Genomic DNA, 23,684 nt, shown 5'->3' with positions numbered 1-23,684 from the left:
GGACGCATACTGTGGAAAATACAGAAGATGTTTGTTTTTATACACACAAATCATGAAAAAATGGGTGTTTATCACTACAAAAGGTTTTCTCTCCCCCCACCCCGCTCTCCTGCTGGTAATAGCTTATCTAAAGTAATCACTCTCCTTACAATGTGTATGATAATCAAGTTGGGCCATTTCCAGCACAAATCCAGGTTTTCTCCCCCCCCACCCCACCCCCCACACACAAACCCACTCTCCTGTTGGTAATAGCTTATCTAAAGTGATCACTCTCCTTACAATGTGGGCGGGGGCGGGGGGGGGGGAGAGAAAACCTTTTGTAGTGATAAACACCCATTTTTTCATGATTTGTGTGTATAAAAACAAACATCTTCTGTATTTTCCACAGTATGCGTCCGATGAAGTGAGCTGTAGCTCACGAAAGCTTATGCTCAAATAAACTGGTTAGTCTCTAAGGTGCCACAAGTACTCCTTTTCTTTTTGCGAATACAGACTAACACGGCTGTTACTCTGAAACCTGTGTAAAAGCAGTTCATAAGGTCAAATCTTTTAATTTACTTTATGAAAAACTCCTTAGATTTAGCTATGTTACAACTGTTATGAATATCATGTGGATTTTGTGAACTATAGTTTTATAGAGAAGAATCAAACCAAATAGCTGGATAGAAAAAAAAATAAATTCATGAAAAAAAGTCATAGCTAATATGAATGGTGCAGAGTGTAAGGATTTGAACCTGGGCCGGCAGGGATACCAGGCAATGATCCCCCCATGCCACCTGTCTGCAGCTGTAACCTGACTACTCCCTGCAATCCACAAAGGTTTTACACCACAAGAAGTTCTGCCTTGAGTGATCTGACTGACAATGGTTTTAGCAATCCCTGATTGGCTCCTTGATCCTACATAATCCCATGGGGCATACTAGGAAGTGTCTAGGACACAGTATGGATCCCTAATTAGCTGTCATGACTGCCCTGCTTCTGAACTCCTAGTACTGACCAAGGCTCTGACTTGGATTCTGACTCCCAATTGACCTCTGCAACCCCAACATGGGCCCTGATACCTGGTATTGACCCTCAGCCTGATTCCTGACTTTATCTCTGGCTTTGGCCCTTTGCTTCACTCCTGACTCTGACTCTGGCTTAAAGCTCAGCTTGACTCTTGACCCTGATATTGGCTCTGATCACTGGCTCGGCTCCCAAGCTCCTGCCAATTTTCACCCAGGATCTTGACACAGGTAAACTAACTCTTCCCAAGAAAGTTATGCTGCTAGGGAAGTTCCAGGAGCAAACAACCAAACTTTCCTTGTGAAGGTTAGCCAACAAATAATGTAAGGCCGTGGTTCTCAAACTTTTGTACTGGTGACCCCTTTCACGTAGCAAGCCTCTGAGTTCGACCCCCCCCCCCTTATAAATTAAAAACACATTTTTTAATATTTAACACCATTATAAATGCTGGTGTTATACCAATAAAATAAAAACCAGCAGGATCTTATTAAAGGGAAAAAGGCAAAATACCACATTAATTGTGAATACAGAAAGACTCATAGTAAGCAGTTAGTTATAGCTATAACATTCCATTCAATCTTATATTTATTCACACATTCATTCACACACACACGTTGTGCAAGGTTGTTATCCTAGTTACCAGCCTTAGAGTTGCTCATGCCAAGCCACTGGCCAGGTGGTCTGGACATGAGGAGGGAGCAGGGCCTTGTCAGATGCTCATCTGATGCTCCTGGAAGTTGGTTTGCAGAATCAGACCCCAAAGTTCTCACTTTCTAGAGTCCGTTTTTATAGGAATTTCTTCCTATGCCAGTCTATGGGAATTGCTTCATCATGCTGTTACTGAATCAATCAGCAGATAGCACATTCCTGACGGCTCCGTGCTGCTAGATGTTATCTTGTTCTTTGGTTCTCCCATTCTTGAGGCTGTTGCGTGGATTCCAGTCTGCCCTCTGGGGGTCCTCTGGTTATTACCACTTGACGCCTTCTTCAGCCGATGGACACTGGATTCTTAGGCTGGCATCTCCCTGATCATTCAGTTATTATCCACACCAAGCATCCATCCACATACATCCTCTATCTCTATTTTAATCACAATTGTTAATACAACAAAAGGGCGGGGAGTCTCTGGGTGCTGTTTCTGTTGTTACAGAGTATTGCTTTGAGTCTCTCTCTGTGTGAATTGTTTTGAGAACAGACTCTGTCTTAGAATGTACTAACACAATTAGCAGCTTGCAAGTTTCACACATAGAGGGAGAGAAACAGTACCAAAAACCAAGAGACTTCTTAATTAGTAATACCCTGGAATTTAAACTATGTGGAATCAAACTCATTTGTGATTTTAATACAGAACTTCTTTAATATGATCCAACACTGGAGGCAAAGCAGGGTTTGGGGTGGAGGCTGACAGCTCGCGACCCCCCATGTAATAATCTTGCAACCCCTTGAGGGGTTCCAACCCCCAGTTTGAGAACCCCTGCTGTAGGGCCTGATCCAAGGCCCACTGTAGTCAATAAAGGTCTTTCCAGCTCACTAAGGAGCTGTGTTTTCATTTTGACCATCTCACACTAGATTTGTGAAATTGAGAAAGTTTGCAAGCTCAGGGGTGGCCTGTTCAATTGAACTTATTGATGGAACAAATATTGTCCAACTCTCCTCCCTTCTCCTAGATCATAACTCTCCCTCAGCATACTCTTGTTTCTTTGAGCCTCAATAAACCCTTCAGCTGTTGTTGAAAACTTCTTCCAAAGAAAATTGGCTGAAACTCAAAGAACAAGTTTGCCAACTTCTGCACTGTTTATATTTGAGCAGTAGGATAATTGCTCCCTGATGTCTGAATGATGTTTTCTGTGGTTGCATTCTGCAGCCTAGAAGAATTAATATACTGCTAGTACCTATCATTACAAGGACCATATATAAATATTTTTATAATGTAGTTAAACTTTAAAGAGGAGTACCGACCTTGCAATACATGAGATACACTAAACTCACATTTTCATTGAACACATATACTATATGTTGGGAGGACATATGCTTGAATTTTTTTTCCTCTGTAGCCAGTCATATGTATATGTAGGTAAGATATAAGTCCTGAATGATGCAGTAATGCCAAGTAGGCCAACAGGGCCTGTAAGGTAGTTTGTTTAGCAAAAGTAATCAAGGCTTAGGCTGAAGCTTGACATAATTAACTGATAAGCAAGTGACTGTAAGTCACAAGTTGAAGTGTAGCAATAAATAAGTGTAATAAGTCAGTTGGCTGGTATGAAGCAAGAAACTGGAAACACAGGTTATTGATATTTTAAAGTATTTTTAAGAAATATGTCTACACAAAACTGACAAGCATTAACTCAATGTTGCTGTGGCAACTAACTGATGTAATGTTAATGATTGTAAAGTAGAGGAATATTTAACTTATAGGAAGTGGAGACACTAAAAGAACTGGAGTGTGGAAGTTCAGATGAAGAAAAGGAGATCAAAACCATTATCAATATGCATAAGATAAAGTGAGCATTAGTTTAACACATTATAAAAGATGTTTCTCGTCCTGAGAGCCATGGGAGACAGCAGGATGGTGACCACATACCAACTCTCGGATATCTCCGCAAAGGATGGTGTGAGTAAGGCAAATATTGGCCATTCTGTATAATTCCTCTCTCCTTTGCCAGATTGCAGTGTGTGTGTGTATCTTTGTTTGGTTGGCTAATAAAAAGCAATTAAGTGGGAAAAGCAGTCTGTTGTCCCAGTGCATCTCCAGGTCCTCATACTAATGACAACCTCTCTAACAGTAGCTGATCTGGAGGCTGACCCCTTGCAGACCATTGCATGCTGATTCATATTTAACCTCAGGAGAGCAAACAGTCAAAGATAACTTAATTATTATAGATGAGGCTACACCTCCCAGGGCAAGATTCATTCTGACATTTTTCTCTCTAAATCTTTTTCCCTTGCATGTTTTCATCCCTACTAGTCTTAGAGGGCTCAATTCTGGAGGGTGCTTTTGCCTCCCCAGTCCTAATGCTTCAGGTCCTGGTTTAGCTCCCAGCTCTGGTTAAGGCATTACTGGCTGCTCAGAGCTTCTATGGGCCTTGTAGTAATCAGGGAATAGCTAGAACTGTCTCAGTCCTGCTTTACCCATCTATGGAATTTCCCCAGCTCACCTTGACATGACCACAGGTCTCTGGCACAGTGGCTGTCTGTTTTGGGGGAGCTGCAGGCAATGATGAATCAGGTCCAATGTAAGTGCGTAGTAAGTAATAGACAATGTCAGAATCACTGCCGCGAATTACTCTGTCTGTATTTGGAGCATCATCTCTTCTGATTGTTTGGTCTCTTTAAAAGCTGGATCCAGTGTGCTAAAGGCAGGAATCCAACCCCTATAACCTGGCTTGAGCACAGGCCAGGCCTCACTACAGTCAGGAAGAAAAGGCTTAGCAGTTTGGTATTAAAGTTTTGCATGTCTGGAAGAGAGCAGCGTGTTCAGTTTACTGGGGTCCCTAGCAAATCTAAACACACAACCTACACCATCCCTTAGTTTTACTGGGACATTCAATCACCTCTATTTCTCAGTCGTCTTTGTTCTCCATACTTAACAAATCAGGCCTCATGGAGGGATTGACAGAGAGACAGGGCAGCTTCTTGCAATACCTTTGGGAGACCGTAGTGTATTAAGCCCTGTTAATATTAAGTTGCTGTTGATTTCAGTGAGAGCAGGATCAGACCTATATGCACAGGAATGTTTATTGATTTTAATGTTTTCTCTGTAATGCTTTTACCTTAAGAATAAATGTACTTGCTTAGAAAGAGCTGTGCGGTAACCTGTAACTATGGGCAATACACTGGCCAGAGCTCTCAGAGAGAAAGCAAAGCACAGGCCCTGGCCTTGTTAGGCAGTCTGGCTTGCTGGGAATATCACAGTGTAAGGCAGGGAACTGTGCATCCTTAAAATCCCTGTTCAGGAGGGAGTGAGACATGGGTCTCCACCAAGAGAGGTGACAGCTGGAAGCCTAAAGCTGGTGCCCTTTGCGGACCCTGGAGGGGGGAATACAGGTGTAGTTGCCCTGTGACAGAGGATTTCTATCTCCGCCAAGTCTGATATATGGAAACCAAGTTATTTGAGCTCAAAAGAATGAAACAAATCAACAACAAAAGAAACTCTCAACATTTTTCTTGAATTATTAAAAAACATCACTCTCTCCAGTTAAGATAGTGACCTGAGTAAATTTATCAAAACTTCCTTTTAAAAACTTCACCATATTGCTGTAAATAAGCATAAAAAAGTTTGACCCAAAGAAGGAGGACCCTGCTATTTACTTCTCTCCATTGTGAAAACTGACCGTTTTCTCCTACCCTTTTTTCCTGTCTTTTAACCAGTTACTGATCCATAAGAGGAACTTCCCTCTGATCCTATGACTACCTACTTTGCTTAAGAGTCTTGTCAAAGCCTTTTTGACAGTCCAAATACACAATATCCACTGGATCACCCTTGATCACATGTTTGTTCACCCCCTCAAAGAATTCTAATAGATTGGTGAGGCATGATTTCCGTTTACAAAAGCCACGTTGACTTTCCCCCAATAAATCATGTTCATCTATATGTCTGATAATTGTGTTCTTTACTATTGGTTCAATCAATTTGCCTGGTACTGAAGTTAGTCTAACTGGCCTATAATTGCTGGGATCGGCTCTGGAGCCTTTTTCAGAAATTGGTATTACATTAGCTATGCTCCAGTCATTGGGTACAGAAGCTGATTTAAGTGATAGGTTACGTACCACAGTTAGTAGTTTTGCTATTTCATGCTTGAGTTCCTTCAGAACTCTTGCGTGAATACCATTTGGTCCTGCTGACTTAGTACTGTTTAATTTACCTGTTTGTTCCAAAACTTCTATTGATATGTCAATCTGGGATAGGTCCTGAGATTTGTCACCTAAAAAGAATGGCTAAGGTGTGAGAATCTCCCTCACATCTTCTGCATTGGTGGTCATATTCACAATGACCTTGTCTTTCTTGAATCCCTCTTTTAGCACCTTGCTTGTCCAGTGGCCCCACTGATTGTTTGGCAGGTTACCTGCCTCTGCTGTACAACACATTTTTTTTTTTTGTTAGTTTCTGTGTCTTTTTCTAGTTGCTCTACAAATTCTTTTTTGGCCTGCTTACTTATACTTTTACACTTGACTTGCCAGAGTTTATGTTCTTTTCTATTTTTATTCATAAGATTTGACTTCCAATTTTTAAAGGATCCCTTTTTGCCTCTAATTGCCTCTTTTACTCTGTTGTTTAGCCATGGTGGAATTTTTTTGGTCCTCTTTCTATTGTTTTATTTTAGGTATACATTTAATTTGAGCTTCTATTATGGCGTTTTAAAAATGTTTCCATGCAGCTTGCAGGCATTTCACCCTTTTGACTGCTCCTTGTAATTTCCATTTAACTAGCTTCCTCATTTTTCTGTAGTTCCCCTTTTTGAAGTTAAATGATACTGTTCTACTGTGGTTGGCTTCTTTGTTATTTCCACCTGCTGCCCCACCCCAAGGATGTTAAATTTAATTACATTATGGTCACTATTACTGAGCAGTTCAGCTATATTCATCTCTTGGATCAGATCCTGTGTGCCGTTTAGGACCAAATCAAGAATTGCCTCTCCCCTTGTGGGTTCCAGGACAATTTTCTCCAAGAAGCAGTCTTTAATGGTGTCTAGAAATTTTATCTCTGCATCCCACCCTTAAGTGACATGTACCCAGTCAATATGAGAATAGTTGAAATCCCCCATTATTATTGGGATTTCTATTTTTACAGGCTCTCTAATCTCCCTGAAGATTTCACAATCACCATCACCATCCTGATCAGGTGGTCAGTAGTATATTCCTACTGTTATACTCTTTTTATTCAAGCATGGAACTTCAGATTCTATGGTGTAGTTTGATTCATTTAAGATTTTTCCTATTTTTGACTCTCTGCTTTCTTTCACATATAGTGCCACTCCCCCACCAGTGTGGCCTACTCTGTCATTCCTATATATTTTGTAACCTGGTGTTACCATGTCCCATTGATTATCATTATTCCACCAAATGTATGTGATGCCTATTAAATGAATATCCTCATTTAATACCAGACACTCAAGTTCACCCATCTTAGCATTTAGACTTCTAGCATTTGTATAGAAGCACTTATTTAGTTGTCTGCCTTCATGTGATGTAACTGAATGGGACTCTTTCATTTGACTATTTCGCTTCAGCTTCTGTACTTTAGTAACTTCTATCCTCCCCTCTTTACTAGGATATAGAGAACCCCCATTAATAGGTCCTCCCAGGGGATGTTTCTGTCTGAACAGTGTGGTTTCTGCACCTGTCGGCTTTCCCCCAGCCCTTACTTTAAAAACTCCTCTACAGCTGTTTTAATTTTACATGCCAGCAATCTGGTTCCATTTTGGTTTAGGTGGAGTCCATCCTTTCTGTATAGTCTCCTCTTTTCCCAAAAGGTTTCCCAGTTCCTAATAAACCTAAAACTCTCCTCCAGACACCATCGTCTCATCCACACATTGAGCCCCTACAGTTCTGCCTGTCTAACGGGCTCTGTGCATGGAACTGAAAGCATTTCAGAGAATGCTACCATGCAGGTCCTGGACTTTAATCTCTAACCTAACCTCCTAAATTTGGCCTCTAGGAACTCTCTCCTTTCCTTATGTCATTGGTACTTTGGCAAGGCACCTACTTCGTCTCCTCCCTAATTCTCACTTTGGAGTTGGGGGCATGGAGTAAGACAGTCTGACTCAGACAGGTTTTCTTTATTCTTCATTCTGCTTTATATTTTGATATTTACAAAGTAGACCTCAGGGTAGGCCCAAGGAGGTACCCATCAGTCAAGCAAGAGAAACAAAATCATGACATGAAAAGGGAATACTTTTCCCTACCCTCTCTCTGGGGTGTTGCTTTGTTATGCTGGCTTTTGGCGCCAGTTCTTCCAGAAACAGGCAGTTAGCTGGGTTGCTTCCCCTATAGGGAGGAGAGCAGCCTTCCACTTAGGAGATGCCTTTTCTCCCCTCTTCCACTAACCTACTGCAGCTTGTCTCTCATCCCTCCTCCCTCTCTCTCACCAGAAGAGGGGGGTTTTAAAGGTCCTTAATTGGACTCAGGTATCTCTAGTTAGCCTGAGGTAACCTCTTTTCATCTCAGGTTGAAAAGGGCCTTTACCATTCTAGGGCTGATATACTTACCTTCCTAAACTCTCTTATAGTTGTCAGGTCTGACCTTGTCCAAGTTCCTACACATACCAGCTCTTCCCCAGCACTGCACATAAATCTGTGTAAATGTCTTGAGAGATCTGCAACCTTTGCACCCAGCAGGCAATTCACTATGCGGTTCTCGAGGTCATAACAAACCCAACTGTCTGTATTTCTAATAATCAAATCCCCCAGTACTATTGCCGGTCTCTTCTTAATACCTGGGGTCCCCTCCCCTGGAGGGGTAACCTCAGTGCAAGAGGATTCCATGACATCATCTGGAAGGCGGTTTCCCAACTATGGGATTATTTCCCTCTGCTCCAGTTTGAGATGTTCTCCTTCCCAAAGACTTTCATCCTCCTCAGCAGCACAGAGGCCGTCAGACTGTGGGTGGGACCATTCTACTGTGTCCCACGAAGTGTTCTCTGTGTACTTCTCTGCCTCTGTTAGCTCCTCCAGTTCAGCCCCTCTAGTCTCAAGAACCCGCACTTGGACTCTGAGGGCCATAAGCTGCTTGCACCGAATGTGCACACATGGCATCTGCCTACAAGGCATGTAATCATACATGCTGCATTCAGTTCTGTCAAGGTTCCTCCCCCACTCTGAACTCTAGGGTACAGATGTGGGGACCTGCATGAAAAACCTCCTAAGCTTATCTTTACCAGCTTAGGTCAAAACTTCCCCAAGGTACAAAATATTCCACCCTTTTGTCCTTGGATTGGCCGCTACCACCACCAAACAAATACTGGTTACTGGGGAAGAGCTGTTTGGACACGTCTTTCCCCCCAAAATACTTCCCAAAAACCTTGCACCCTACTTCCTGGACAAGGTTTGGTAAAAAGCCTCACCAATTTGCCTAGGTGACTACAGACCCAGACCCTTGGATCTTAAGAACAATCCTCCCAACACTTGCACCCTCCCTTTCCTGGGAAATGTTGGATAAAAAGCCTCACCAATTTGCATAGGTGACCACAGACCCAAACCCCTGGATCTGAGAACAATGAAAAAGCATTCAGTTTTCTTACAAGAAGACTTTTAATAAAAATAGAATTAGAAATAAGAAATCCCCCCTGTACAATCAGGATGGTAAATACCTTACAGGGTAATTAGATTCAAAACATAGAGAACCCCTCTAGGCAAAAACCTTAAGTTACAAAAAAGATACACAGACAGAAATAGTTATTCTATTCAGCACAATTCTTTTCTCAGCCATTTAAAGAAATCATAATCTAACACATACCTAGCTAGATTACTTACTAAAAGTTCTAAGGCTTCATTCCTGGTCTATCCCCGGCAAAGACAAAATGTAGACAGACACACAAACCCTTTGTTTCTCTCCCTCCTACCAGCTTTTGAAAGTATCTTGTCTCCTCATTGGTCATTTTGGTCAGGTGCCAGCGAGGTTACCTTTAGCTTCTTAACCCTTTACAGGTGAGAGGAGATTTCCTCTGGCCAGGAGGGATTTTAAAGGGGTTTACCCTTCCCTTTCTATTTATGACAAGTGCAATAAAGTGGATAGCCTCTACTCTGCTCCTGGACTTCTGCCTGCATTGCTTTTATTCTTGCTGGGGGCGTTTTGGAGAGGGAGTGGAGTTTATTGACCTATCTTTAGAGAATGTTAGGGGTAGCTGGCTCTCATGCTCCTTCTCTAAACTCCCTGTTTTCTGCTCCTGTTCACTAGCTCCTCTGGTTGCTTAGTGGCTGGCTTTTTAACCAGGGACGACCACGAGGGCCCTGTGCACTGCCCCCACCCCTAGCACCAGCTCAGCAGCTCCCATTGACCAGGAACCGTGGCCAATGGGAGCTGAGGGAGTTGTGCCTGCAGGCAACGTGCAGAGCCACGTGGTTGCGTCTCCACCTAGGAGCTGGAGGGAGATGTCACTGCTTCCCAGGAGCCACCTGAGGTAAACGCTGCCTGGAGTCTGCACCCCTCACCCCCTCCCATGCCCCAACACCCTGCCCCAGCCCTGAGCCCCCTCCTGCACCCCAAAACCCTGCCCCACCCTAGAGCCCGCACCCACAGCTGGAGCTCTCAATCCCCCTGCTCCAGCCTAGATCCCCCTTCTGTACCCTGAACCCCTCATTTCTGGCCCCACCCCAGAGCCCGCACCCCCAGCCAGAGCCCTCACCCCCTCCCACACCTCAACCCCCTGCCCCATCCCGGAGCCCTCTCCTGCACCCTAAACTCCTCATCCCTGGCCCCACTGCAGAGCACGCAGCCAGAACCCTCACTCTCTCTTGCACCCTGACCCAGCCCAGTGAAAAGGAGTGAGTGAGTGAGGGTCGGGGAGAGCGAGCGACAGAAGGAGGGGGGAATGGAGTGAGCTGGGGCGTGGCCTTGGAGAAGGGATGGGGTAGGGGGCAGGGGACAGGGCAAGGGTGATCAGTTTTCTGCAAATAGAAAGTTGGCAACCCTACCTAGCAGGCTACTAGGCTTAGTGCACAGCCCCACAACAGACTACACTATAAACTTCAAACAACAGGTACACGATGCCCTGTTAATAGCTAGTTGCTATTGATTTCATTGATGTGCAGGATCAGACCCAAAGTATTTCCCCTTCCTGGATAGTAACTTGTTCTGTTTTCAGCAGACTGTTTGGTCCTTCTTGTGGTTTCCGGGGTGGAATTTTTTGCTGTTTATGACGTACTGGCTCTATTTTCTCTTGAGGTTTAATAGTATGTAACATATTAGGTTTCAAAACAAAGTAATTAGCTTACCACAGGCTGGCAGTGATCTAAAGCCAGCAACTACATTCACCTACTCCCATTCTGTTTCTTGTTTTGTTTTCTTTTTCTTGAGTTCTGCAATAAAGCTAATATCCTGCATACATCTCTTTCATTTAATGGAACTTCACCTGAATTTCTGTTTCCTGTACCCACTCATTTGACTTTCCTCTATGACTCAGACTTCATTGTCTTATCATAGAGGAAATATACCCCTTCTTTCACTAAAGAGTATTTCATAATCACTCCACACTTGGTACAAAAAGCAGATTTGTCTTTAATAGCTTATGCAGGCATTTATTCAGTTTATCATCATAACTAAAAGAGCAGAGCATGTAAAACCCAGTCTAAATTTAAGCTGTACTTCCCATTTTTTTTCCTTCGCATATTGAGCAACAGACACTGCTGGGTTTCTAAACATGTTAGTTTTAAAGACTTATGGGGTTATATTAATGGATACTTTCTTGTGCTCCAAAACTAGTATCAGGATCATGTTCAAAAATTATCCCTACTGAGCAAATCAACAGGTGATGGCAATAATAGAAGGTGCAGAATGTGAAGAGGTGAATTCTTAAATAACTAAATTTAGTTATCTTCCTTCAGCAAGTTTACTGAAAAATAACATCATTCTGAAATGTGATGGAATAAAATGGAATGCAGTGCTTTCAGAAAATAATCCTAAGTATCTCTTAATAAAAGAAGGCCACACATGTAATTAATAGATGGTAGTTAAACTATTAATTGTGGACACAGTAATTAGTGCTAATGAAGGTAAGGTACTAATATTATTATTATTTATATTAATGTAGTGCCCAGGAGTTCCAGTCATGGACCGGGACCCCATTTTGTTAGGTGCTGGAATAAAAAGATAGTCCTTGACCCAAAGAAGTAGTAATCCTGACTTAAGTTAGGTGTCATAAGGACCCCATGTATTCCATAGCAGTGGACTCTATATTTTTCTGTATAACTGAGTCCTGTATCTAAGGATTAATTTAAAATACATTATGTTTCTAGCTCTTATAGATGCAAAACAAACAAACAAAACCCTTCAAAATACAAGCCAAGTGTAAACCAATGCAGTTTTTCCCTGAGTCTGCAGAGACCCTAAAACTACAGCTGTAAGAAATATGAGAACTCCCCTTATAATATCAATGGGCTGTTAACTCAGAAATGTAATGAGGGCAATTTAAATGTCAACATTCACTATTTCACTGCAAATCTTTGTAACATAAATGTTCACTAATGGGCTTACACCTGAATCCCAAACAGTTGCCAGTGCCTTTCCTGGTGCCCAAATGTCCCTTATCCAACTGCCCACATGTCCAGATCCCTTCCCCCTCCCCACCCCCCGACAGTTCCTACAGTGGAGTTATGAACTGTGTACGTACAGAAATCTGCAGTGTAATTGTGAAACTTCCTCACAGGACTGTGAGTTACCTTGTTACTCTCATGCCTCAGTGAGAGAGGGCTTCTTGTGCTAAACTGGGTGTCATCTCCCTGTCACTCCAGTTTGTTAGCCACCCAAACAATCTCCTTAGAAGTTCTGCCAGCCTTTACTTTGCCCTGCAGGTTAATTGTAGGTGCACCCTACTCCCTGTGCCCCCTTGAAGAGTGTTCCCCTGTAGCATGCAGTCACTGTCACTGGACATGCACAGAATTAACAAGTTCGCTGTCTCCAGAGTCACCGTTTACACATCAACCTGTTTGGTTCAGCTGAGGCAGGGCCGCAGGTGTGTGTGTGTGAAGAAACATGGTGACTCTCAATCCTGAGTGCCCTGAGGAAGCATCACAGTTGGGAAGTCAGGCAGGATTTACACACAATTTGCTGGCTGGCTGAGGTTCACACTTCAGGCACTCATAAACTAGATTTTGAGAGATTCACAAGTGATGGGAGTGGAAACCAAGAAATGGTTACAAAGCAAGTAGAATGATGAGCAAGGTAAATAGAAAGCCAGAAAACCAGGCTGGGGCAGGCCCTAGTGAATCACACATGAAGTTAGAGCTGGCCCCATTAGAGAGAGAGAAAGCAGACAAAGAACATTTGCACCAGCAAGTCTCTGTCTTGCTGAGGCAGGGGGGTAACACAGCGACTTACAGCTCTGGCACTCCAAGAAAGTACCACAGTATTTTAAATTGAAAATGTAAGGGTAGCAGAAAATAAATTCAATGTAATATCAAAATAACACAAATAGTGCACTGTTTGGTATTATTCATTTTCACACTTACTTCAATAAAAAACCGCCATTATTTATTTACCTGAAGCTGCTACTGGATTTGCCGTCTTCCACAGCAGAGTCTCTCAGGGTATATCTACGCAGCAATTGCAGGTGTAAGCAAACTCTTTGATTGAACAAGCTCGAATAACAATAGCAGTGAAGCCATGATACCTCAAGCTAGCTTCTTGAGAACATCCCCTGGGCATGTGGAACTAGCTCCTGCTGCAGCCCATGCTGCCAAAGTTTCACTGGTGCTGTTATTCAAATTAGCTAGATCAAAGCTAGCTCGGGTATGTGTATCCATTCTGCAATCACAACTCTGATTGCAGTGTAGACATACCCTCAAAGATCAGCAGGTCTTGCCATGGAATTTAGGACTCACTTGCCGCACAGCACACGGGAACTAACTTTGTGCAAGGTTCCCCGGAGAGTTAGAGTAACACACCTTTTACATGGCTCATAGTTAACGGCCCTGCCATTTTGTGTGGAAATTCTCAACTGTGGCAAATGAACAAAAGTAGGATTTGAATGTGGCCCACAAAAGGTGAAAGATAGTTCACTAAACCACTGTTCCATCCAGCTTCCCAAATCTGTGCCTTTCAGAAAACAGTCACATTTTCATCACAGAGGTAGGTGAGTTCATGATGGAAGGTGCATAAAATGCAGGTACACAACAGTTTAGACAACAGTCCAGCATTGGAGCTCCATGAACAGGTAGTTTTTTACACGGTCAGTGTTTACCATTAGCTATTGCTGTGTGATATTTAAGGTGCTTATATTATAGTGGTGTGGTAATTTTTTTAAAAAAAGGCTTTTTTTCTTTAATGACAGTGTGCTTATTCAGATACCAACATGTACTTGTTTACTGAAGTCTTTTTGATGTGAAATAGTACTAGCAGTCTTTTATAGCAGGATCCTTCTTATCTGCCGCCTTCACTACAACGTATTAGGAACAGCCTTTCTTATCTCTCCACACAGCTAAAACTCTTGTTCAAGCTCTCAGATCCCATCTCAAAACTCTCCTTTGCTATGACACCTACAAAAAACTTGACAATGGTTAGGCTGTAGGGGTGCTGAGACCACTGCTTATCATGCTGACCAGTATTGTCTCATTGTTTTCCTTGTGCTCCCTCATCTATCTGTCTGTCTGTTGTTTCTTGTCTTACACTTAGCATGAAAGCTCCTTGAGACAGGGTCCATCTTTTTGTTCTGTGTTTGTACAGCACCTACCACAGTGGGTCCTAATCCATGACTGGGCTCTTAGGCACTATGATAATAGTACTACTACTACTAATAATTAATAAATAAGCAGGTTTCAGAGAAACAGCCGTGTTAGTCTGTATTCGCAAAAAGAACAGGAGGACTTGTGGCACCTTAGAGACTAACCAATTTATTTGAGCATAAGCTTTCGTGAGCTACAGCTCACTTCATCGGATGCATACTGTGGAAAATACAGAAGATGTTTTTATACACACAGGCCATGAAAAAATGGGTGTTTATCACTACAAAAGGTTTTCTCTCCCCCCACCCCACTCTCCTGCTGGTAATAGCTTATCTAAAGTGAAAAGAAAAAAGAAAAGGAGTACTTGTGGCACCTTAGAGACTAACCAGTTTATTTGAGCATGAGCTTTCGTGAGCTACAGCTCACTTCATCGGATGCATTCATCGGATGCATTCATGCTATGCATCCGATGAAGTGAGCTGTAGCTCACGAAAGCTCATGCTCAAATAAACTGGTTAGTCTCTAAGGTGCCACAAGTACTCCTTTTCTTTTTTCTTTTTACGAATACAGACTAACACGGCTGTTACTCTGAAACTTATCTAAAGTGATCACTCTAAATAAGCAGTCTAGCTATCCCAAGTTCAAGTGCTGTTAGGGTGGATCCCTGTGTGCTTTTGTATTTATTATGTGATTTATCATCTGAGCACTTTGATAAGAAGGTTCAAAATATGTAATAAAACGATAGTGTTCAAGCTCTTCAGTGAATTTTTGCAGCTGCTGTTGGCTTATGGTAACTCTGACATTTGTTTATTTCCAAAGCTAATGTACAATATGCTGTCTTGGGAAGAAGCTCATGGGAGAAGGTGAATAGAAATGAATACTGGAATAACAAATTTCCACTGTCAAAGTCAAGTGCAACAAAAACATAAAAATAGAACAAAATGGAACCTTTACTGTAGGGAGCTCAAACAGAGCCTTTATACATTGCCTAGCTCTGAGGGACAGTAATAGGTTGCAACAATGACAGGGTTTTCAGTAATAACTATTTGTCCTGTTGGCAGTTGGTGGCAGGCAGCTTCTACCTTTACAAAATAATCTGTGCTCTAAGGTCTTGATCCAAAGAACCTTGAAGTCAATGGCAGGAAGGACTCCCTAATGTATGATGTGCCAGTGCACTTTTCTGCAGTTTGGCAACATTTTGTGTGTGAGAGAAAATCTGCCATTTTACTTACACTGAATTTTAAATCTTCCTTCTGTTTTTGATCATCACTGCCCATTTTTTTAAACAATTACAAAATCATTGGCTTCTATTTCTTGACAATCCAAGAATCGTGTTTGTTTGTTTGTTTTTATACAGGAACTCAGTTTAGATTAGTTTAGGATGCACGGCCAGATGTTAATGATGCAGTCAAAATTAAATAATGTAGCAGAGACTTTTGCCATCAAATGAAGTAGCCTCTTATGACATCAGTTTAGCCCGGGGTACTCTGAACATAGCATACTTGAAATGAAAGTGAGATCACTGGAAAGAATTGTCACTGCAAATTGCATGCATTGTCCTCTTTAAAATTGGGTCTGTAAGGTCAGGCAGCTGCCATGCAGCTTTAATTTGTCAGACTTGTCCTTACTGTGCAGGATTAACTGGGGTGTCATTGTGCAGGTTTAACTGGTGTGTCATTGTCCATAGCTATGGTATTATAGTTGAACTAGTTTGGTCTGTATAATATGGGCCTTTTCTTTATTATTAAACATGCTAATTCTCTGCTTCCACCAGTAATTTGCTTCAACCAACGCTCCCCTTGTGGCAAAGCAGGAAAAATCCATTTTTCTTCAAAATCCCTCTACTTTCCTTACAGTACCTGTGATTAAGTAAGCATGAAAGCTTTCCAGACTGAGTTCCTTTGTAAGACTTTAGTGTCAGCCTTAGCAAACAACTGCTAGTTAGAATGTATTGTTATTTTTTCCAGCACCACTTCCTTTTTTTTTAGAATTATTTAAATTTATTACCCTTGTTTTGGCTTGTCAACATCCATAAAGCAGCCCCCCCCTTCTTGCCAGGAAGTGTGTATTTGGCATTCACACCCCAGGGTATGGCAGCTGCCCAGCTTCTCTTAGCCTGTGTACAGGATAGGTCCCTTAATGAAGGAAAACTGAGTAGGTATTAATGAACACTCCCAGGGAAAGGAGTTCTAACATGGCAAGATCAGTATAATTAATTTAAATCAATCCCAAAGGAGGAAGTGCTGATGAAGAATTTAGCAATGCTCTCTAATTGCTGTTCTCTGAGGCAACGAAATTTGAAAAAGAGCAACTTGGACCAAAAAAAAAGGTGCTTTTGCAACCTTAAAGTACAGCAATGAGGGGAATACCAGACTAGTGGGATGGAGAAGCTGGGATTTTTCTTGTGGTGAAGGAAATTCCACCTACTTACACAGTATTAAATTGGACCCTGAGAAGTGCTGAAGCTGTCTAAATGGATAACAGAAACCCTGGTTAAAAATGTCTGTGCCTATTTTCCTCTCACACCTTCCTTTTTATGGACCTTAAACATTATTTAAGATTTTGGGAAATTGAAGTGGTATGTTTGAAACATTCACGTTCTTGCAGCCCTTTCCAGTCCTAAGAATTCTGACTCGCATCTGCTTTATTTTTCCATCCTAGTTGCCCTTTGCCTCTCTTCACTAGCTCTACATTTCCCATTCTGTAATTCTAGTGTTACCACCACCATCTTCTAAGCTCTTACTCGGTTAAATTATTGTCCTTCTGTTAGAAAAAATATTCAAAGAGCATTGAATATTAGAAGTAACATCAAAAATATAATTTTGTCATGCATTATAAGCAAACTAATGACTGGAGACAGTGCACTAACCAATGCTTTTCATCTTTATATTTCAGCTATCAGGATTAGTGGGAGTCATATTCTTAGCTTGTTGAAGGCTTCAGGCTGATAGTCAAAAGGATTTCAAGCATGCTGAAAATGAGTGGGTGTTTTCCCCTTATGAATGGGTGAGTTACCATTTTGTATGGCATGTTGCTCTAACTCATGATAGTTGGAAGATTCTGCAGAATTGATGGAGAATGTAAATGGTGAATTTTAGTCATGCACATTAAATATGTTAACTACTTTGAGAACATTTAAGAATAAGTTTCTCCTGTAATTATTTTTATTTAATATTTTAATAGCTTAGTTATTATAAGATGCCCTTTTGTGGAATGGAGATGGCGGAATCAAATCTGGGTAGGGTGGTTCTGATGGCAATGGGGTTCAGATTATTATGCAGAAAGATTGATGATTTAGAATAGAATAGAATAACTAAATAATATGAGTTTGGATAAAAGATTTTTTAAAAGGAAAATCACAACTGGCCTCTTCTTGTCTTGTCTTTTGATTACAAGTGGTGGCTTTCAGAAGACCTACAAAATGAAACTTAAATGGATATTGCAGTTTATCAAGAGGTACACTGAGATGTTGCAATAATTTAAAAGTTCCATGCACACTTTTTAAAGTAAGTGGAATCTGGTGATATCAAAAATAGGTAGAGAAAAAGGTGTGCTCAGTGGTGATTTAGAGCAGTGGGTAGAAATAATCTTGTAACTAATTCAGAATAGGATGTATTTTAGCCTATCCAGGGAAACCTCCAAATTTATGGTAACTTTATAGATGTCATCACTCTGGATAGTGATTTGGAACTTTGAAACTGAAAAAAGACTAACACGGCTGCTACTCTGAAACCTGAAACTGAAAAGCATCCAGTGTACAGTTTCAGATCAAAGACCAGAAATATTCAAATGATACAAAATTAACAAGGCACACATAAAATGGATTAAAAACTGGCTAAGTTCTCAAAATGTAATTGTAAATGGGCAGTCATCATTGAGCAGATGTTTTTCTAATGGTGTTCCACAAGGATCAGTTCTTGGTCTTTGTTACTTAACATTTTTATCTATGACCACGAAGAGAACATAAAATCATCACCAATACAGTTTGCAGACAACCCCAAAACTGGGAGAGTAGTAAATGATGAAGAGAATAGGTCACTGATACAGAGTGATATGGATTGACTGGTAAGCTGGGTGCAAGCAAACAACATGCATTTTAATATGGCTAAATGTAAATGTATACATCTAGGAACAAGGAATATAGGCCATCCTTTCAAGATGAAGGGCGCTATCCTGGGAAGCAGTGACTCTGAAAAAGATTTTGGAGTTGTGGTGGATAATCAGCTGTACATGAGCTCCCAGTGCAATGCTGTAGCCAAAAGGATTAATTCAATCCTAGGATGAGTAAACAGGAGACTTTTGAGCAGAAGTAGAGTGGTTGTTTTACCTCTGTATTCGGTGCTGGTGTGACTATTGCTGGAATACTGTGTCCAGTTCTGGTGTCCACAATTCAGAAAGGACGTTGATAAATTGGTGACATTTCAGAGAAGGACCACATTGAGTAAAGGATTGGAAAACATGCCTTATAGTGATAGACTCCAGGAGCTCAATTTATTTAGCTTAACAAAGAGAAGGCTTAGAGTGACTTCATCACAATCTATAAGTACTTACATGGGGAACAAATATTTGATAAAGAACTCTTTAGTCTAGCAGACAAGATCTTGACAAGAAGTTGAAGCTAGATATATAAGGTGTAAATTTCTAACATTTAGGCTAATTAACTCCTGGAACAATTTAGCAAAGGTCATGGTGGAGTCTCCATCCCTGGCAATTTTAAAATCAGGACTGGATGTTTTTTTGAAAGATATGCTTTAGTTCAAAAGGAATTTTTTTTTGGCGGGGGATGGGGGGAACAGTTCTGTGGCCTGTGTTATGCAGGAGGTCAGACTAGATGATCATAATGGTTCCTATAGGCCTTGGAATTTATGAAACATATTTTTAATAGGTCCTGGTACTACAGGCATGTATGCACATGAATAACTTCACATATCTAAGTAGTTCCTTTGAGTTCAATGGCGCTACATACCTGAGAAGTCAAAGAAGCTACTCACATTAGTAAAGCTATTCATATGCATAAGCATTTGCAGGATCAAGCCCTAAAAAAGAATGCTGGTTGAAGAAGTAACTGCAGTTGAGCCATATCTTACAGATACCATAATATAATTAAATGTAACATCCCTATGAAAGGGATCATGCCACACGCTAGCCTCCCCCATCTTGTTTGTGTGCTAGAGGCCTGGTAGTGCACTTATTGGTAGAAATATAAAACTGAATTTATAGGTACTAAAACTGGGCTAACTCCTAAAGTTCTTATTCAGGCCTCACTCAGGCAAGTCACCTATTGAGTTCAGAGGGAGGTTTGTCAGAGTAAGAGTTGAGGATTTGATCTTCTCATATTACATGTGGTTATTTTAGTTATTTCAAATGACAGTGTTTGTAAACTGGAATTGCCCAGCTTGGCCCCCCTCCAACATTTAAAGTAACATTGGATGAATCTGTTATGCTTGGAAATAATTGGCAATAATTTGGAAAGTGCTGGGGAAAAGAAAGCGATTAAATGTACATTGTACAGTGGGGATTTTGTGTTTTTATCTTGGCATTAAGTCCAAGGTCTCTGATAAATATTTGGAATGTGCTTGGGGCCTGTGGCTTTGTGGTTCTGCAGGCTAGAACTTGTTTTATTTTCCATGCATTTCCCTTATTACAAACCTGAAACCAGCAGAACAAATGTTTCTTATCTGATCTTGAGCTTCTCAAATGCCAGAAGGTGCTCAACAGGATTCTTCGTAATAATGTCATCAATATGTTTATTTCAGTAGCTAAAACCTTTCCAAATGATACCGATTCAGATAGTCTGCCCTCTCTCTCTTGGAGTGTCAAGGAAAGAGTAGTGCAGTCAGAATCTCAGAAGAGAGGGACATCAGCAAATTCATGGCTGAAGTATCTCCTTTGCTCAGCATAAAGTGGGCTATATAACTTGTCAGTGGTTCCTTCTGCTTTGTCTGTAATTAAGGTTACCTGACATTCTCCATTAAAAGACCCCATTTTCAGTTGCTTATAACTTTGTAAAACTTCAACTGTTTGGACTGAAATTTTCCATGCTGGGTGTCTACCTCAAGCTGACTTTTTTTGAATGTTTCAGCTAAAACAGTTCAGCCACTTCCAAGAATAAGGTCAGGGAAAAATCAGTTGTTTTCCCCGTGAGAAGAAAATTCTAACGACTGTTCTGTTGAGAACTCTAGCACCTACAAGATTTGGAGCAGGGACTTGAAATTTGGCAGAGGTGTCAGGTGTCCCTGGTGTCAGGGAGATGCCTTTTGTTGTCCCGGTAGAAATTTGCACAAATGTGGCTAAATTATAAGATGAAAAATCTCCGTTCACACATGCTCAGTAGAGATGTGTTAGAGGTTGGCAGTTAAATTCCCTGGAGATTCCATCTGAGCTGAACATGCTATAGTGACCCTTCATCGCATCTATGTGTCAACTGGACTGTGTTTGTGGCATCACTACAGAACAAGAGAGCATGCTCTATCCCGGGGCTGGCCAAGAATTTACCTGTAATTGCTCCTCCTGGATGCCAGGGTTTTCGGTGGTGCTTGGCCCTAGAACAGAGAGCAGAGAGACTATATCTTCTGTGCTCTCAGTCACCACCCGTCCAGCCCCACCCCACCCTCGTTTGCTCCAGGCAGCATGGAGGAGAAAGAGGAAGCAACCTGACTCCAATGCAGAGGGGTGAGAAATGCTGTGGGAAAGGGAAGAGATGCAAAGGTGTGGGGACAGAGACAGGAGCTTGTGGGGTAGGGAGGATAGGAACCTGGGTGAGGGGGCTTAGGAGCAGTAGTTGGGAGTGTGGGATGGGGCAAAAAGACTGGGTGGGGATAGGAATAAAGGTGAGGGAGAAAGACAAAAACTGGTGATGGGGGCAGAATAGGAGTGGGAGGCAGGTAAGGGCAGGATTTGTAGAGGGGGAAGATAGAAGAAGAGAGGAGGAGGAACATGGGCAGGAGCAGAAGGGGGAGACCGAGCAGAAGAGGGATGGGGAAGTGGCAAGGACAGGAGCTGTGAGGATGATAAGAAAGGGGAAGGGATGGGGCAGGAGTTAAGTGGTGGTGGAGGATGGGCAGGGTGGGAGGATTACGGGAGAGGAGGGGACAGGTAGGAGCTGAGAAGGGGCATAGGAGCAGAAGGAGGCGGGGACAGGCTGGGAAGGATAGGGGCAGAAGGGTCTATAGAGAGCTCTGTCCTGCAGAACCTGGAATGGAACCTCTTATCCATGAGTCTCAGCAGTCCTTTTCGGTCTAGCGAGTAGCTAGATGAAATGGTAAAGTGTGTGTCTCCATCCCCCTCTAGCTACAGATCCACACAGAAAATAACAGTCTGCGACTGTGGCCAGTTACTCCATTAGCTCAAGTAGCAGAGAAGTGTGCTGTGGATTTAAAGATCCATACAGATGATGCATGTGAGAGGTAAATATGGTTCCACGTGATGAAATTTTTGTTTCTTCTGTTTTTTGTTTTGTTTTTTTAAATATAGGACATTACATCCAGAAACCTAGGATAAAAGAATGTTAAAGTTGCAAAGTCAAGCACTGAAAAGTTATGAAATGCCAGAATTATGGTTGCCTTCCATCAGCAAATATAATTAAACCTTTTCTTCTGTTTGTGCAACTTAAATTTCCACTTTCCTTTTCTCTTCTTACAGGAGGAGGCTAGCCTTGAGGGATTTTGGTGTCAGGGCAGGAACCCAACAGGGTCAAAGTTTATTTATATCAATGGTTTTCAACCTTTTTGCATTTGCAGACCCCTAAAATATTTTGAGTGGAGATGCAGACCCCTTTGGAAATCACAGACATATTCTGCAGGCCCCCAGGGGTCCACGGACCACAGATTGAAAACCACTGTTCTGTGGTAACGGCAACCTTTCATGAACCCCTTAGACATAGTCTGCAGACCCCACAGGGGTCCGTAGATCACTGATTTATACTATCTTCCCACGTTTCCTCTGGAAATGTTTTTTTTTCCTTTTGGCCTTTGAAAATGAGCTGTAAGTCACTGCACTTTCTATTATAATGTTCTTGCTTTGCATTGCCCTATTTGGGAATTTCCATTTTGGTTGTGTCTAAGACTGTGGAAAGAACACAGGAAAATTACCTTCTGTGTAATGCTATAAATATTTATTTTCAAACTTTATTTATGAAAAGATTTCCTTAGTTGGGTTATTAACAATTTGTGTTAGGTTTTCTGACCCCCTGATTTCTTGGTTTGTAAAGGGCAGAATCAGAGGGGAATGCAAGGTGAGCCCTACTTTATGGGTGCTGTCCATGAGTCTTTTGTGCCTACAGCTACCCTGATTTGGATTTAAAGGTCAAGGTGATCACACAAGTGTGAAAAATAATGTCATTTCTCAAGCTGGGCTCTAATGCTTTGGGACTGTTCAAAATCTAAGCCTAGAATCAAATTTTGCAGGTGTCTCTGATCTTTCTAATGGGCCAGAGCAAAACACTGTTTCCGAACACCCCCAAATTTGGTCAAACAGATCCAGTTCTGCATTTTAGAGCTTGAGCATATTCCTGATGTAGTCTTCTGATCATATATGAAACTCATTCATCTGTATTAATCCATTGTAATTACGTCTCTAGTAATTTAGCAGAGGCAAATAACTCTAGTTACAAGAGGCCATAGAAAATGCAATGTTGTTGGACTGAGAATAAAAACTAGTTTCAGTTCTCCATGTTAACATTCCTCATAAAGGAGGCACTAAAATTTGTCAGAGTTTCTTCTTTTTTTGTTTCAGAGTAACAGCCGTCTTAGTCTGTATTCGCAAAAAGAAAAGGAGTACTTGTGGCACCTTAGAGACTAACCAATTTATTTGAGCATAAGCTTTCGTGAGCTACAGCTCACTTCATCGGATGCATACTGTGGAAAGTGTAGAAGATCTTTTTATATACACACAAAGCATGAAAAAATACCTCTTCCATTTTTTCATGCTTTGTGTGTATATAAAAAGATCTTCTACACTTTCCACAGTATGCATCCGATGATGTGAGCTGTAGCTCACGAAAGCTTATGCTCAAATAAATTGGTTAGTCTCTAAGGTGCCACAAGTACTCCTTTTCTTTTTTTGTTGAAATCTTGTCTCTCATCAGAGTCAGATCTTAATGATGTAATGCACATATAGAACAATGTTCAGCAAAAAAACACACTAACCTTATGTGTGGAGTTGGATGTTGAGAGGTGAAGCGTGAGGGTTGTGGCATGTTGGGAACCAGTAACGGGAAGACAGTGTTTATTTTGGGAAAGCACTCCAAGAATGAATTAATGCCTGTGATGTATAATATAGCTTCCCAAAAAAGTGTGTGGTCAGAAG

At 41.6% G+C, this 23,684-nt stretch overlaps 1 long non-coding RNA gene across 1 annotated transcript in view; it reads left to right on the top strand.

Annotated features, from left to right (window-relative positions):
- Window positions 1-23,684, top strand: part of LOC141991652 (uncharacterized) — a 106,423-nt gene that overhangs the window by 18,145 nt on the left and 64,594 nt on the right. The window contains exon 2 of the long non-coding RNA XR_012640423.1: window positions 17,274-17,384. This is a non-coding gene — a long non-coding RNA (uncharacterized LOC141991652). The remainder of the gene's footprint in view (window positions 1-17,273; window positions 17,385-23,684) is intronic.

The sequence above is a fragment of the Natator depressus genome, chromosome 7 (assembly GCF_965152275.1).
Source record: "Natator depressus isolate rNatDep1 chromosome 7, rNatDep2.hap1, whole genome shotgun sequence".
Classification (NCBI taxonomy): Eukaryota; Metazoa; Chordata; order Testudines; family Cheloniidae; genus Natator; species Natator depressus.
This window is presented reverse-complemented; position numbering and strand designations above follow the sequence as displayed.